At 43.1% G+C, this 17,373-nt stretch overlaps 1 pseudogene across 1 annotated transcript; it reads right to left on the bottom strand.

Annotated features, from left to right (window-relative positions):
• Nucleotides 1-12,493: 12,493 nt before the first annotated feature.
• LOC104681122 lies at nucleotides 12,494-16,563 on the bottom strand (annotated as a pseudogene). The gene is made up of 2 exons (XR_004058687.1): nucleotides 14,399-16,563; nucleotides 12,494-13,326 (listed from the first exon to the last, which is right to left on the bottom strand). The product of XR_004058687.1 is annotated as a peroxisomal targeting signal 1 receptor-like (transcript).
• Between the last annotated feature and the right edge of the window lie 810 nt (nucleotides 16,564-17,373).

The following is a 17,373-nucleotide window of genomic DNA, read 5'->3' on the forward strand; positions in this document are numbered from 1 at the left end:
CCGAGGAGCCCGAGCTTTGAAAAGGGAAGCAATCCTCCAAAGCAGCAATTTCCATAGAAATCACATGTGAGCCACAGGTGTCATTTTAAAATTTCTAGTAGCAAAAGAAAAGAGGAATAAACAGGTAAAATTGATTGTAATACTTTTTTTTTTTTTTTTTTTTTTTTTTTTTTTTTTTTTTTTTGAGAAGGAGTCTCGCTCTGTCGCCCGGGCTGGAGTGCAGTGGCCGGATCTCAGCTCACTGCAAGCTCCGCCTCCCGGGTTCCCGCCATTCTCCTGCCTCAGCCTCCCGAGTAGCTGGGACTACAGGCGCCGCCACCTCGCCCGGCTAGTTTTTTGTATTTTTTTTAGTAGAGACGGGGTTTCGCCGTGTTAGCCAGGATGGTCTCGATCTCCTGACCTCGTGATCCGCCCACCTCGGCCTCCCAAAGTGCTGGGATTACAGGCTTGAGCCACCGCGCCCGGCCTGATTGTAATACTTTAACTCAATATATACAAAATATTATAATTTAAATATATAATCAATAAAATATTAATGAAGGATTTTTAGTTGTTCTTTGTTTTTTGGTGCTAAATCTTTCAAAGTCACTCTGCGTTTTAAACTTCCAGCACGTACCAATTCAGACCAGCCACATTCTAGGTGCTAAGTAGACCCCTGTGGGCAGTGACTGTCACACTGAAGTGCAGTTTTGAGGGCTCTGGCTCCCCTGACCTCAGGGAGTGAAGGGCCCGAACCCCTCTTTTCTGCTAGAGGTGAGGGAACGCCCTCTTTCTGCTAACATCTCTCCTCGGGCCCAAGGGTGGCAGAGACAGTGCCCGGAGAGAGAAGTAGGCTGCAATAAAGAAGTATCTAGAGGGAGTCTACTATTTCCCACCTGCTCTTGCCAGGGGCCCAGCCTCTTCTATAGATAAGACAGTGAAAAAAAGACGAAGGGCCCCAGGAGAAGAAAACCCGTGTCTTCAGATTTGTCCACAGCCTTAACCTCAGGACTTCAGATGTGGAGGGAATACCTTCGAGACAAACTTCTCATTTTGCAATTTGGCTTTGGCCCTAATGGGCAGGCTGTGGTTTTTTGTTTCCTCCTGTGGTGTGGAATTTAAGTGTGTGAGTTGAAGCACTGATCACATGCATGCATGTCTGCATGCACTTCTGTATGGCTCAACACTGTCTAACCAGAGATCCAACTTTACATAAAGGGAAAAGGAAATCAGTGCATACAGGGTGCCATGTGTTTGCCTCGTAACTTGTAATCAACATGTCACTGAATCCTGGCATCCTGTCTGCACTAGGTGTACATATTACCTATTGCTTCATAGTAAAACTCCCCAAAACTTATTAGATTGACCTGGTCCACCGTTTAGGCTGGGCTCAGGTGAGCCATTCTTTTGGTCTCAGCCGGGTCCTTTCAGGCATGTGTGGTCAGCTGCTGCTTGACTAGGCAATGCTGCTTCTGAGGGTGAGCTGCCTGTCAACTGTGGCACTTTGGTTTCTCCCCTGTAGTATACCATCCTCTAGCAGGCTGACAGGGACTTGTTATCATGGAGATGACACGGTTCTGAAATAAAAAGCAGAAGCGTTCAAGAGCTTTGTGCCTCGGCCCCAAACTGGCACACGGTCATATTCACAGCTTTCTATTGGCCAGAGCAAATCAGGCCAGTGAGATTCAAGGTTTGGGAAACAGATTCTGCCTCTCCATGAAAGCAGCTATAAAAGCATATCACAAAGGGCATAAATACAGGAAGGGATGAAGAACTCCTGTCATTTTTGCAATCAGTATCATGCCTTTTCTTGCAGATGAGGTTTACATAACTTTCCAAGACAAGGAACTTGCCAGATGAGATGGGGCAGTCCAAAGCCTCACAGCTACTAAGAGGCTGGGCTGGGACTCAGGATTAACTTTTCCTGACTCCAAAGCCCATGCACCTCTGTAAGTCACACAAATCAAGCAGCTTCTCTAAACCTTTGAAGTCCTGGAAAGTAATCTTCTGCAATAGAAGTAAGAATCCTGTGAGATTCTGATCCATCTAGTACTCTTCACCATTTGGAACAGTTGCCTCCAGAGAATGCTTCTGAAGCATCTTGGAATAACTTGAAATAATTTGAGGAAATGGTTGATTTCCTAATTTAGGAAACCAATGTTCGATATATATTTTTTATTTAAAAGCAGAGATGAGGCCCTCCACATGAACACAAATTCTATTCATCCCTTTTTATTGTTTGTAGGCTATTTTCAACAAAGACTAAATCAAACCACTGTGTCTGAAATAACCTCTTACTCTGAAAGCAAGTGACATAAAAATAGACCTGCTGGCCGGGCGCGGTGGCTCAAGCCTGTAATCCCAGCACTTTGGGAGGCCGAGACGGGCGGATCACGAGGTCAGGAGATCGAAACCATCCTGGCTAACACGGTGAAACCCCGTCTCTACTAAAAATACAAAAAACTAGCCGGGCAAGGTGGCGGCGCCTGTAGTCCCAGCTACTGGGGAGGCTGAGGCAGGAGAATGGCGTAAACCCGGGAGGCGGAGCTTGCAGTGAGCTGAGATCTGGCCACTGCGCTCCAGTCTGGGTGACAGAGCGAGACTCCGTCTCAAAAAAAAAAAAAAAAAAAAAAAAAAAAGACCTGCTGAGAAAAATTTCTTCCTGCTGCCATTTAACAAAACAGCTGAATACAATTTGAAGCCATCCTTTGATTTTTTTTTTTTTTTTTTTGAGACAGAGTCTGGCTCTGTCGCCCAGGCTGGAGTGCAGTGGTGCAGTCTTGGCTCACTGCAAGCTCTGCCTCCCGGGTTCACGCCATTCTCCTGCCTCAGCCTCCGGAGTAGCTGGGACTACAGGTGCCCACCACCACGCCCTGCTAATTTTTTTGTATTTTTAGTAGAAATGGGGTTTCATCGTGTTAGCCAGGATGGTCTCCATCTCCTGACCTTGTGATCAGCCTGCATCGGCCTCCCAAAGTGCTGGGATTACAGGTGTGAGCCACCGCGCCTGGCTCATCCTTTGATTTTTAACAAGGGAAGGTTGTTTTCCAAGACCTCACACAGATCATGTGAGTGTCAGGGCTACTATATTGACTCAGAAGGTGGACGAGACCCTCTGTCTGGGGATGGAGTGGTGAGAGGGCACCAGCAGGTGAAGGCCTTAGGTCCATAGGTGGCATTCATTCACCAGGTGTGGTGTTTTAGGGTCCTGATGTTTGTGACAAAAGTTATGTGTATATTACTAAAAGTAAATTGTAGAACATAACAAATAATCGTATATTAACCAAAAATGTCGACAACTACAATTATTATTATGCATCATTATTCTAAGTATTTTTACCACAATAAGAAGTAGTAGCAGTTGTTGCTGCTGCCACTGCTGTTGTAGGAATGGTGATGAAAACATGGACTAAAGCTCTGCTGCCTCATCATGCTGCTGCTCCTATGGCTGCAGATTTGCTAGTCCTGTGCAAACTTTGGACTTCTGTTGTGAAGCTGTAACTTAAGAGACTTTCAGTGCTCTGCTGCGACAGGAAAAACGTTTGAGTCAAGACAGAACAACAATTCTGTGAATTTGAAGGTGGAGGCTAGGATGGGTCCGGAGTGCAGTTGAAGAGGAAGAAGCACACATCACTGAAGGAAGGAGTGGAAGCCTATGGCGAATGGCAGGGCTTGGCCATGAAGCAAATTATTGGATTTTACGACTGGTTACTCAGTGAAACTGACACACCTGCAAAGCGGGAAATAGAGGACAAATAAACAGGTGATGTGTCCAGCAGCAGACAGGAGGGTCTTCTCAGAACACACCTGCTCCTTCACCCAGAACTTCTTCCTACAGCTCCAGCAGACATTCTCGTGGAGAAAACCACCATGTGATTTCACCACGTTCTGACTCCACGTTCTGACTCCACGTTCTGACTGGTACAGTATCCTTTTCTCCATTCTCTTATCTTCCCCTTCCTCATTCCATTATTGCACATAAAGCATCTGGGGTAGGCACACGAGCATATGCTGTTTTTGTGTGCTTGTCTGTACTAAATGACACATGTTGATCAGCAGCCAGATGAGATGGGGCAGAAAAATACTGGCCCTGTGAAGACTGTTTCTCCACCAGTGGCTGCTCACTCGGCTCTTATCTCTGTATTTCAGGACTTTAACAACAATAACAAAAAAAAAAAACATAATACCCTTGCATAGACTGTTTGATTGGTGAATTTTAATGTTTTTAATATAGCATTGTAAAACCAAAAACAATTTCATAACTTTTTTATCTACATAGTTGCTACACATAGGGCGAATCTGTTCATACACAGGACTAAATGACATTTGAAAGAAAAGAATGAACCTCAAATACTTTTGCCTTCAAATCCAGTGTCTGATTGTTTAAATACACATTTTGCATATAATGAAAAAAATATGTAAAAATTAAAATGTAAGGTTTGTCTCACCATCCAGCATATCAGTTGGACCACAAGTGAGGAAAAAGAGGCATCTGTCTGCAGGAAGTTCTAAATTCTCCTGGGAGCCCCAGAACCACTTGCGCCTCCCAAGAGGACCCCGTCCTTGGCCTGTTGCCACTGGCAGGGCATCGTGGTGAGGTTTCCATGTCTTGGCGCAGGAGGCACAGGGAGGGTAGGAGGTTGTCTGTCTCACAGCCAGGCCAATATCCCTGACCAGGGCCCTCTGGAAGAAGATTCTCAAGGTCCCTGTCAGCTTTCAGAAGGGTTATGCCATTCTAGAGAAATTATAAATGTTCTTGGGGGTTGACCCATCGGTGAGCTGGGCATCCCTGTGCTCTTGGGAGCTGGAGCAGGCAGGAGCCCCACCCCCCTGGGCGCAGCCGCCATGGCTGCAGACCCAGGCATCTCTGAACTCTGGAGGGTCCAGGGAGGTCCCCCTCACCCCCACAGGCTCAGAAGTGCTTGCTCCCACTGTCTGGCTTCTCCTCACTGCTGGCATCCACTCCAATCACAGAGAAAAGGGGAGTCTGAGCCCATGCACCTATCAACCCACCACCTAGGTATTAAGCCCAGCATGCATTAGCCATCTCCTCTTTGACTTTTAACGTGAAATTCTTATAATCATTTTATGTTATCAATGACCAGTCATAGGTTTTAAAATGCTGGCTGTTACTTGCGTATAATAACAATGACATTTTTATTAATGAAACAAAACACGGGATACTTTTATCATAAAGATTATATTCTTAAATGACCACAATGATCACTGTACAGTCATTTATAAAATGACACCATCTATCACAAATAACAGTAAAAATTATATATTGTAATAGAGTTGAGGAGAGAGTTCTCAGCAAACTTTTTTTTTTCAAAGAACACATTAGTTGCCTGTAAAAGTTGCATGTAAAATTGCTTCTGGATTTGTGTAAATGGCTTTTTCATTCTAGTATGCTCCTCTTTTCTTCAGATGTGTCGATTAAGCTCACAGACTTTATCATCAGTCTTTTGTGCCTTGTTCACTTAACGGTAAATTTTTCCCATCATTATTCATAATTACGTAAATACCTGGGACTTACAATACTTCGAATAGTCTGAGGTGAAAAGCCAACGTGAGGATGAACTTGATTTGCATTATCTGTTTCTTGAGAGGGCTCGGGAGCTTCACCCTCAGCCCCAGCCACCCATGGCTGTCACTTCTCACAGGGAGGGCTGAGATGTGCATTACATTGATCAGTTTTCAATGTATCATGTAAGACCCAATAGTCCTTTGCACTGTGATCCACCTATAGATACACTCTCTGCTTATGTTCTTCTATATTGTTTCTCCCAGGTCAGTACCATATTATTGCAAATCCTGGGATTCGTAGTGAAGTTGCCAGATTCATCAAGTAAAAAATAGGACAGAAAATGAACTTTAAAATTTAAATAAATGACAAATGACTTTTGGGTACATATACATGTCTTTGACAATGATCAGCAGTTAGATTCTGAGAGATAAATTTCCAAAAGAAATAATGAAAATAAATATACTTTAGCTGTCAATTCTAATCCACAGTATTATGATCCTTTCTTGTGTAGTCTCAATACCAATGACCTCAAGAGACTTGTTGGAGAGACTCCATCTGATGATTCAGCAGATAAAGTATTTTTCAGCATGTGATGGTTATTTATAGAGAAGGGTGCGAAATACATGGGGTGAGCTAAATATATCTTAGGGTAAGAGAATAAAACATCAGATTTCCTATTTTATCTCTTTTTGTTATATGGCTTACATGTGTTTTATTAACAAAATTATGTGGACATGTAGTTTATAAACAATTGCACATATATTTATAGTCCATGTCCAAGTATTCTTTTACTGGAGCTATACTCCTCAAAAGAGAGACCATTAAGCCTTTAAATCAATGATATCCTGGCTCTTTTCCTGGTTTTATCATGACAGCAAAACCAAGTTGTGCTGAGGGTAAAGGTGCATGTTCATGGAACTGTCCGTTGTTTGGTTCTGGAAGTGTGTTCCTTTACTAAGATTTTGAAGAATTATTAACAATCATTTCAACATATGAGGTTGAAATGATTAGCTCATACATATGAGGCTGTTTTAGAGAAATTTTCTACCTTAACCATTAATTTCTGAGTAAGAGGCAAAAATACTAATTGTCACCATTTCTGCACTGAGACATCTACATCTATCTAATCTATCATCTATTGCTCCATATATACATGGGATGATACTGTGATAAGTGACCTTTAAAATATAATTTTGACAGCTGTCATCTCAGAAAAAAACTGAGTGGTGTGGAATGGTTTTCTAATTTTTTGTGTTGTTAAGTTGACTTGTTCTAATCACTAGATTAATTTGATAAAACAATTATGCCTGCATCTTGGCCAATAACATTAGAGAGTCATTTCAAAATTGCTCAGTGAAATTATGCCAGGTGTTCTGATATTACAGGTATCCTAACAAAACTAGAGGGAAATTACCTTTATTATTGGAGAAGTAAGTGTTTCCAAAGCAAAAGAGGGGATCTCTCTATTAAGTGGAATCTCAAGAAAAGGATCAACATTTGATCATTTCGATGCAACTTTATGGTTGTCATAAAGTGATTACAACTAGTGTTATTCTCTTGACAATTCAGAGCTGGACATTGGGGATCCTCTGTTGAGACGTAGATAATTTATTTTTGAGATGGAAACTGAACTGTAAGAGAGCCAGAGCCATTTTTATGTGATACAGCTCACAGGGTTTGGTGAGCACAGTCATGCCCTCCAAAGGTGTCCATGTTCTAACTCTCAGATACAGCAAATACACACTTCATGGCAATGGGTATGAGAAGTTGCACATGGGATCAAAATTGCTAATTAGTTGGTGAAAAATAAGGATACTATCCTGAATTACTATGGTAGGTTCAAACGTCTAATCACAAAGGTTCAAAATGTGAGAGACAAAGAATTAAAAGCATTGAAAGGTCAGCATGTCAGAAAGACAACTAGATATTATTTCTTCAATTGTTTTGGTGATTCTTTCCCTATTAGCATAAATTTTATTCAGTTGCACTGTGCACATACGATTGGGTAATTTTTTTTATTTGTAGCATCAATGTGATAAATATAAAATGAGAATGCAGAACAAAGATACAATTTCTAAAGAGGGATGCCCAGGTACCATGGGTAACTATACCCAGGAATAGATAGTGTGCATCTCATAAGAAATGTGTTGGTATTTCATATACTAATTGGTGTAGAAAATAATGCAGAGGCTGGATTATCAATAATTTATATGAGATAGGGCTTATCAAGGTTAAGAGGGTAAAACAATAAAAGTGATTCGTGATAATTTTCACTAATGCAGAATTAACAATGATGATGTGAGATCTTTTGGGATTTTTCTGATGTAGAAAGCCAATTTCTGGCCAGGTGAAGTAGCTCGCACCTGTGATTCTAGTGCTTTGCGGGGCCAAGGTAGGAGAATCACTTTAGGCCAAGAGAGCTCAAGACAAGCCTGGTAGCATAGCGAGACTCCAACACCACTACAATTAGCTTCACCTGGAATCCTAGCTGTTTGGGAGACCGAGGCAGGCGGCCACTTGAGCCCAGGGGGCCCAGAAGGCAATGAGTTATTATCGTACCACTGCACTTCAGCCAGGGTGACAGACCAAGACCCTGTCTTGAAGAAAAAAAAAGTAAAACATGAAAATACATAAAGTTCATTATTAAGAACACTTTATTTTCAAGCTGACATTGCAGTCCCAGTCAACACCTTTCTCCTTTTCTTCTTCATCTTCACACTCCTGGATCACAGGCTGAAGCACACAGACCTGATCACCTGTCACTTGACTTTTGTTCACTCAATGACGCACCCCACTGTAGTGGATTTTTTTCTCTTTAGACAGTGTTTGAGTCACTGAATTTTTGGGAGGACCTCAAATGTCAAGCACTATTTATTCTACATGAACAGGGTGATGAGGGGTCTGGCCATCACCACCACCTGCCTCCTGAGCATGCACCAGGCCATCACCGTCAGCCCTAGCATCTTGTGGTAGGTGAGACTTAAACAAAAACATAAATTATCTTCCAGTAGTAGCATGATCATCTGCACTGTAGCTTGTTTCAGTGTGACCCAGACCAATTCAATTTACCGAGTGTCAGTGACTTCTGCTCACTTTCTCCAATGAGCTCCATCCTCAGGGGACTGTTTTTTATTCTAATATTATTTCAGAATATTTTCTTTGTAGGAATCATGCTGCTCTCCAGTATGTACGTGGTCATTCTCTTGTTCAGGCATGAGAGGTGATACCGGAGCCTTCGCAACACCAGCCGTTTCCCAAGAGCCTCCCCAGAGAAAAGGGCCACACAGACCAGCCTGTGTCTTCTGGTGAGTTGCTCTGTGGTCATGTACTCAGTGGACATTATTACTTCATCCTCCTTAACCATGTGATGGGTTCATGGCCCAGTCATCCGGGATGTCCAGATGCCTGTGGTCACTCTCTGTGCCACCGTCTGTCTTTTGGTACAAATCAGTCCTGACGGAAGAATCATCAATAGTCTAAAAAATATTTCTATCAAAGTGCCCCACCCATTTTTAACAAGGTTGTACTGGGACAAAAATCTTCTGAAGAGAAATAGATTTTTCTGCCAGCAGTTAAACTACGCAAATAGCACAGGATTTGTTAACTGACTTAAATGCAATCAATTAAATAGCAATTGCATTATATTTAAAGAGTTTACTTGATGCTGCCAAAGTCTAATTTCTTTAGTTCAATGTCCATCAGGGTTTGATATTTCCAAATCAAGTCTCTTACACTTTCTTTTTCTTTTCTTTTTTTTTTTTTTTGAGATGGAGTCTCACTCTGTTGCCCAGGCTGGAGTGCAGTGGCGTGATCTCCGCTCACTGCAACCTCCACCTCCTGAGTTCAAGCGATTCTCCTGCCTCAGCCTCCTGAGTAGCTGGAATTAAAAGTGCGCACCACCACGTCTGGCTAATTTTTGTATTTTTAGTAGAGACGGGTTTCACCATGTTGGTCAGGCTGGTCTCGATCTCGACCTCATGATCCACTTGCCTCAGCCTCCCAAAGTGCTGGGATTACAAGTGTGAGCCACCGAGTCTGGCCACACTTTCATTTTTAATCTTATACACAAAACATTATTTTTTCTTCTTGAAGTACACTTTTAAAGAGCTCCGGCCGGGCGCGGTGGCTCACGCCTGTCATCCCAGCACTTTGGGAGGCCGAGGCAGGCGGATCACAAGGTCAAGAGATCGAGACCATCGTGGCTAACACGGGGAAACCCCGTCTCTACTAAAAATGCAAAAGATTAGCCGGGCGAGGTGGCGGCGCCTGTAGTCCCAGCTACTCGGGAGGCTGAGGCAGGAGAATGGCGTGAACCCGGGAGGCGGAGCTTGCAGTGAGCTGAGATCCGGCCACTGCACTCCAGCCTGGGCGACAGAGCGAGACTCCGTCTCAAAAAAAAAAATAAATAAATAAAATAAAAATAAAAATAAAAAATAAAAAGCTCCTATTGGTAAACAAATCACTCAGGGCTTTTTTTTTTTTTTTTTTTTTGAGACGGAGTCTCGCTCTGTCGCCCGGGCTGGAGTGCGGTGGCCGGATCTCAGCTCACTGCAAGCTCCGCCTCCCGGGTTCATGCCATTCTCCTGCCTCAGCCTCCCGAGTAGCTGGGACTACAGGCGCTGCCACCTCGCCCGGCTAGTTTTTTGTATTTTTTAGTAGAGACAGGGTTTCACCGTGTTAGCCAGGATGGTCTCGATCTCCTGACCTCGTGATCCGCCTGTCTCGGCCTCCCAAAGTGCTGGGATTACAGGCTTGAGCCACCGCGCCCGGCCTGGGTTTTAAAAATATATTTTAATTTACCCTTTTTTGTTAAAGGTATTTTAGCCTAGTATCTACTTCTAGCTTTAATAAATAATTTCTCTTAGCGCCATTCCTATTTATGTTTTGAGATTTATAAAAGCTGTAGAAATTTTGCTCTCATCATTACACTGATTTTTAGTATTTTTCTTCTCTTTGGCGTTATCCAGCTTATTTCTTTTAAGTAATTTTTTTTCACTTTTTGACACACTGCATTTCTGAATTCAAGGATTTACGTCTGGTTTTCAGTATAGAAACTTACAAACCACCAACTCTTAAAGGCATTATTCAAATTATTTTAATATATCCCATAAAAAAAAAAAGAGATTTGTCCTATTCCTTCTCATTCTAGCCTTCTAGTCTTCATAGATATATGTATTTGTTTTACGTTTTCATTTTTTGAGATGGAGTCTTGGAGTGTCACCTGGGCTGGAGTGCAATGGTGCAATCTTGGCTCACTGCAACCTCCGCCTCACAGGTTCAAGTGATTCTCCTGCCTCACCCTCTGTAGTAGCTGGGATTGCAGGTGCCCACCACCACACCTGGCTAATTTTTCAGTATTTTTAGTAGAGACAGGGTTTCACTATGTTGGTCAGGCTGGTCTTGAACTCCTGACCTCATGATCCGCCTGCCTTGGCCTCCCAAAGTGCTGAGATTACAGGTGTGAGCCACCGTGCCTGGCTTGCTCCTTTCTTTTCTTTCTTTTCCTTTTCTTCGTATTCTTTATTGCTTCTTTCTTTTTTCGGGCGGGAGGTGGGCTTTCGTCGGGGAGGGCGGGACGGAGGAAGGCAAAGAGGAAGGGCAGCCAGCCTCCATACTTGTTTCTTCTTGCTTCCTTCTTTCGCTCTGCTCTGTTCTAGGTCCTCCGCCTCCTGTTCTTCCTTCCTCCTTTCTCTCTTGCTTTTCTTTCTTTCTTTCTTTCTTCTTCTTTCTTTTTTTTCTTTTTCTTCTTCTTCTCTTTTCTTTCTTTCTTAACAAATATTTTAGTCTTATTTGTAAATCATTTACACATATTCTTATGAAGAAAAATAAATTTCAGAAAGGAATCTTGGGACCATGGCAGTTAAAATATATATGTATATATGTCTGATCATTAGCCACTGAAGACAACGCAAGAGGCTTAGCAGTCATTTCTGGGGGTTAGTGTATCTCCCCATGCAGGGGACAATTGAGAAGAATCCAAGCTGCTCCCTCATCTTCCCTCAATTTTCACCTTCTGAAGACAATATGGGGGAAGGGGATTTTCCAGTGCTTTCCCCTAGAAACATTTCAAGAGGTACAGCAAAGGCTTATGGTAACACTGAACCTGCTCTTTGCTGGAAATCTGGCAAGATTGCAATCTCTGAACCAACCTAGTAGAAGAGTTAGCCCAATTCCTATTCACAGGTACTTCTAAGAGGAGGAGGGATTGCTGCATTCATCACACCCCCTTCCCACTTGCTCTGTTCTCCCACCAAGGCCCCAGAACAGAGCTCTTGATATCATCTGATCTAGTCCCTCCCCACTCCCACCCCCCTCATTGACCCCACACCCAGACACTCTGTAACAGTTGGCCCTGGCAGCTCCTGAGGACTGCTGGGATGATGACACAGCATTTTTGCATCAGCATCGTACTCACAGGGAATCGGAGCTCAGCCAGGAGAGGTCCAAGAATGACAGAACTATGAGCACCCCTACCAAACCTCAGCTCTGCAGAGCCAAATAAACAATTCAATCTGACAGGCCAACTCCTAACACCCGATCCCAGACAGTCATCATTAGAGGCCACAGCAGATGAACCTCCTACTTACACTGAACTATTACCAATTCCCAGTAACAGTGGGGAAAGGAGAGACATGACAAATGTGGTAGACCCTATCAGAAATGGCAGCTGATGACAACAGTTAGCCTACATCTTTGGGTCCTACCCAAAAAGCATCCTCAAGAACGATGAGCAGAGAGTTCTGTAGCTGGATGTACAGCCCTTCAATTATGAAGGGACGCAGAGAAAACAAGCCATGTTTTCCTATGATTATGTAGGAACTAGAACACGGACTACCCAGCCCTATGTTGAGGCAGCTTCTGAAAGGCCTTACCACTTACAGTCATCAGCCCACCCGCTTGGTAGGTGCATTTGGGGAGAGGGACTCACATCACATCCAGAGGGGGGAACTGTCTAGGCAGACTCTCACAGGGCAGCCCATCCCACTGTCACTGGGGCAGGCTAAACATGGTTAGGAGGGTGAACAGATCCCGGGTATCAGCCAACCCACAGGTGTCGCTCTGGCCTTCACACAGAATGCGAAACGCAGGGTGCTCCAAGTGTTCTCTGACATGGCACCTCCTTCACCCTGAGGGCCCTGGCTTTTCTTCCACATGTTCAGGGCCTCCAGAAAGTGCTCTGCAGCCTGCCAGTGAGCCCCAGGGTTGATGCAGCTGATGCCCAGGTTACAGCGAGACTGGATACAGCCAGGCTGGAGCTCAAGGGCCTGGCAGTATGCAGTTACTGCTTCTTCACTCTGGTTTCCATTCCACAGCAAATAGTCATTGGGACGAACACTGAGGGTAGCCGTGAAGCAGTTCATGGCCTTGTCATGCTCTCCACTCAGGTTGAAAAGGACCTGCAAGCCACACTGCACAGTGGGGTCAATGGATATAGGGTCCAGTTGCACAGTTGCTAGGAAGAGCTCCTTCATTTCAAGAAACAGGGAGTCAGACAACAGAGATCCCAAGATATGCTTGCTGGCGCCCAGTCCTGCCCCATCAGCCCCTTCTTCAGTAGGTGTCACCAGATAGGCACAGGCTGGTGTGTAGCAGGGTTTCACAGGCCTGCTGCTGTAGGGGCTCATTGGTAAAGCCTGCAGCCAGCGCCATCAGTACTGTCAGTTATCTGGCTTTAGCTCCAGACACCTCTGCAATGCTCTGATGCCTCACAGTTCTTGTTCATTCTCTGCCTGGGTGGTACCCAGGTACTGCCAAGCTTCCATATTCTTAGGATTCTGCTGCATAGCTGCCTCAAAAAGCAGCACAGCATTTGGCAGGGACTATCGGGGGAACCTGTCTCTATAATTCAACGTGAGTCCTTTTCTATTTTCCCTAAGTGTCGGCCAGTCTGAGAAATAAAGGGAAAGAGTACAAAAGAGAGAAATTTTAAAGCTGGGTGTCTAGGGCAGGCATCACATGCTGGCAGGTTCCATGATGCCCCCCAAGTCACAAAACCAGCAGGTTTTTATTAGTCATTTTCAAAAGGGGAGGCAGTATACGAATAGGGAGTGAGTCACGGAAATCACATGCTTCACAAGGTAATAAAATATTACAAGGCAAATGGAGGCAGGGTGAGATCACAGGACCACCGGATGAGGCGAAATTAAAATTGCTAATGAAGTTTCGGGCATGCATTGTCATTGATAACATCTTATCAGGAGACAGGGTTTGAGAGCAGACAGCCAGTCTGACCAAAATTTATTAGGTGAGAATTTCCTCATCCCAATAGGCCTGGGAGCACTACAGGAGACCCGGGCTTATTTCATCCCTTATCTACAACCATAAAAGACAGACGTTCCCAGAGCGACAATTTTAGAGACCTCCCCCCAGGAACGCATTCTCCTTCTCAGGGCTGTTCCTTGCTGAGAAAAAGAATTCAGCGACATTTCTCCTATTTGCTTTTGAAAGAAGAGAAATATGGCTCTGTTCCGCCCAGCTCTCAGGCAGCCTGACCTAATGGTTATCTCCCGTGTTCCCTGAACATCGATTGCTGTTATCCTGTTCTTTTTTTCAAGGTGCCCAGATTTCATATTGTTTAAACAATTTGTGCAGTTAATGCAATCGTCACAGGGTCCTGAGGCGACATACATGCTCAGCTTACAAAGATGACGGGATTAAGAGATTAAAGACAGGCATAGGAAATCACAAGAATATTGACTGGGGAAGTGATAAATAACCATGAAATCTTCACAATTTATGTTCAGAGATTACAGTAAAGACAGGCATAAGAAATTATAAAAGTATTAATTTGGGGAACTAATAAATGTCCACGAAATCTTCACAATTTATGTTCTTCTGCCGTGGCTTCAGCCCGTCCCTCCGTTCAGGGTCCCTGACTTCCCACAACAGGGCCCGCTCCTGAAGTCGCTGCAGCCCTTCTTTGAAAGGCTGAGGGTGATCACGCAAGGGGTTCTCCTTCTCCAACTGGTACTCCTTATCAAAGGAAGCTGATGTGAGGTCATCATAGCCAGAAAGCTAGGGGTGAGCATCAGCATCTTGTTTTGCCATCTCCTCCAACTCCGCCTGCAACTCTATAGCTGACTTGGCGCGTTCAAACTCCCTATCAAGGGCAGTTGTGTTTACTGCTCTTGTGAATGATCAACCCAGGAATCTGATGTACTCAGAATTAGCCAATTTGGGGTCATCCCCTTTGGCCACAAAGTCATTGGCCATGTGCTGCAGATCCTTCTCAGGATGACATTCATGGTCCAACTGATCAGCAGCTGCTGCTCCCTTAGGCTCTCCCAACCACAGCTTCTCCCCTGATTGCTCCAAATATGCCTCAGCCCAATGCGGGGGGGGGGGGGGGGGGGGAACAGCCAAGGGGTCTGTAACTTCAGAAATGAATGATTGGGACCAGTCTGTCTCATTACAATCCTGAATTACATCCACAGCATCTCCAGCTGCAAAGACACTCTGGGCCCAGTTCTCAGACAAGGCCAAGTCAGCCACACCAGGGGCTCTCTGGGGAGGCGGGAGGAAGTTTGACTCTTCAATCTGCTGCATCTCAGCCAGTTCATCCATCGTGAATGTCTGAGGGGCGTGGGATACAAGGGGTACATTGTGGTCCTGCAGGAATTCAACCACCAACTCATCTTCAGAAGCTACTCCCAAAGGCTTGGAGACTGCCTCAGAGGCTCGGGCTCCGGGCAGGGATGGAGGGCAGGGACCAGGCCTCAGACCTTCTGCTGAGGTCGGGGGGTGTTTTCTCTTTTTACTGTGTTTAACTACATTAATCATGCTCAGTATTTCGGTTCACTAATCTCATCAGCTGAGACAAGTTTAATATTTAACCCATACGTTGTATATTAAGTAGGTTGTTTGTATTTGGCTCTTTTTCAAATATGGCTTGTCAAGCTTGTAGTCTTTTGCTCTTTAATATTTTTTTTTCCTATTTTTCTCATTGTGTTGACTTAAACATTTAAAAAATAAGTCCTATAACTGTGTGTAACGTAAGTTTTAACTTTCTTTTCACTTATGGGAAATATCACATTTGAGACATCTGCAGTTTATGTCTGTTTTTAAAATTTGCTTTATGGCAAGTTTGGCAACCCACATGGATTTGGCCACTCTGACCACCCGTATCTAACAGGGGCGCTTACTTCTCAGTCGATTATTCTCCTAAATGACTTCTTTGGTTTGCTTCTCTAGTTGGAAAATTCTCGTATTTTACTTTCACTTTCAATGCTATACAGTCGTTTAAAGATTCTTATAACTTTCTGAGGATTTTAGCTTTCTACATTTAAAATGTGTAGAATTGATAGTATTTTTCCAACAAGCACAAATGTCAACAGTGCACACATGAAATATATTTTACACAACTTTGTTTGTAACAGACAATAAATCTCAAGTTACTTTATATAGAACATACCCTTTTCTCAACATACTGTAAAGTAATAATTTGTAGAGTTTAACTTTAATACTAGGGAACTGATTTTACATTTAGCACACATTTCTGAAATAAATGTACTCTAAACAGTACCTATACATGGCCAAAACTACTGATTTTCTACACCACTGAGAACATATTGACAGAATTATTTACCTGAATTCAGATTTTTGGCTTCAATCACCAGGCTTCCTCATTAGCACTTCCCTGAATCCATGAAAAGAATCTGTTTGAGTCTTCCATTTGAACTACAAATTAAAAAATTTCATTGCAATTTTCATGTGGTGAGATAGTACTTGCTGGTAACATTTTAGTCAATAATTTCTATTGTTATTTACAATGTTCAGAAAATATGACCTGCTGCGTTTCTGGGGTAATAAATTCAATGACATATTTTAGGCCTAAAACTTTGCCACCTAAAATACTCATATCTAATATTTGAAAATAATGGGCATCCTTTGTTTACTGGCAAAAATAGCTGCCATTGATTCCTATGCCTAATTAGTATAACTTACTCACAAAGTTAACATTATTGGCCGGGCGCGGTGGCTCAAGCCTGTAATCCCAGCACTTTGGGAGGCCGAGACGGGCGGATCACGAGGTCAGGAGATCAAGGCCATACTGGCTAACAAGGTGAAACCCCGTCTCTACTAAAAAAATACAAAAATCTAGCCGGGCGAGGTGGCGGGCGCCTCTAGTCCCAGCTACTTGGGAGACTGAGGCAGGAGAATGGCGTAAACCCGGGAGGCGAAGCTTGCAGTGAGCCGAGATCCGGCCACTGCACTCCAGCCTGGGCGGCAGAGCGAGACTCCGTCTCAAAAAAAAAAAAAAAAAAAAAAAAAAAAAAAAAAAAAAAATTATTTATGTTCATTTAGTTGTGGGACACCAAAAAGTTAATTTCTATAATGACCTTAATGTTACCTAATATGAATGAAAATGTGACAGAGGCTAGGAGATGGAGTGAATAAAAAGAGGGGAAATGTTCTTCAACGTGTACCAAGTTTCAATTAGGAGAAATAAGATTTAGTGATCAACTGCACAGAATGGTGACTATAATAAATAATGTGTATTTCAAAACTGCTATAAAGACTATTTTCAATGTTTTCACCACAAAAATTATATGAAGCTATAAACATTAACTTGATTTAATCATTTTACAACATAAACATATATCAAAATATTACACTGTAGATATATACTACTATTTTTCAATTAAAAATACAATTTTTTTAAAATTCAATTTTTCTTTTTCAATGAATCTTTGATTTCTTCACTTTAAACTCTTAGGTATTAAGCATACAAATGTTTAATGGCTTAGAATAGTACCTAACACATTATATGAGCCATACACTAACTACTACTCCAAATTATCTTTTTCACAGCATTCTTCAAATACAAGATTATTCTGTATATCTTATTAAAATCGATTTTTCTGTCT

The sequence above is a fragment of the Rhinopithecus roxellana genome, chromosome 8 (genome assembly GCF_007565055.1).
Source record: "Rhinopithecus roxellana isolate Shanxi Qingling chromosome 8, ASM756505v1, whole genome shotgun sequence".
NCBI classification, from domain to species: Eukaryota; Metazoa; Chordata; class Mammalia; order Primates; family Cercopithecidae; genus Rhinopithecus; species Rhinopithecus roxellana.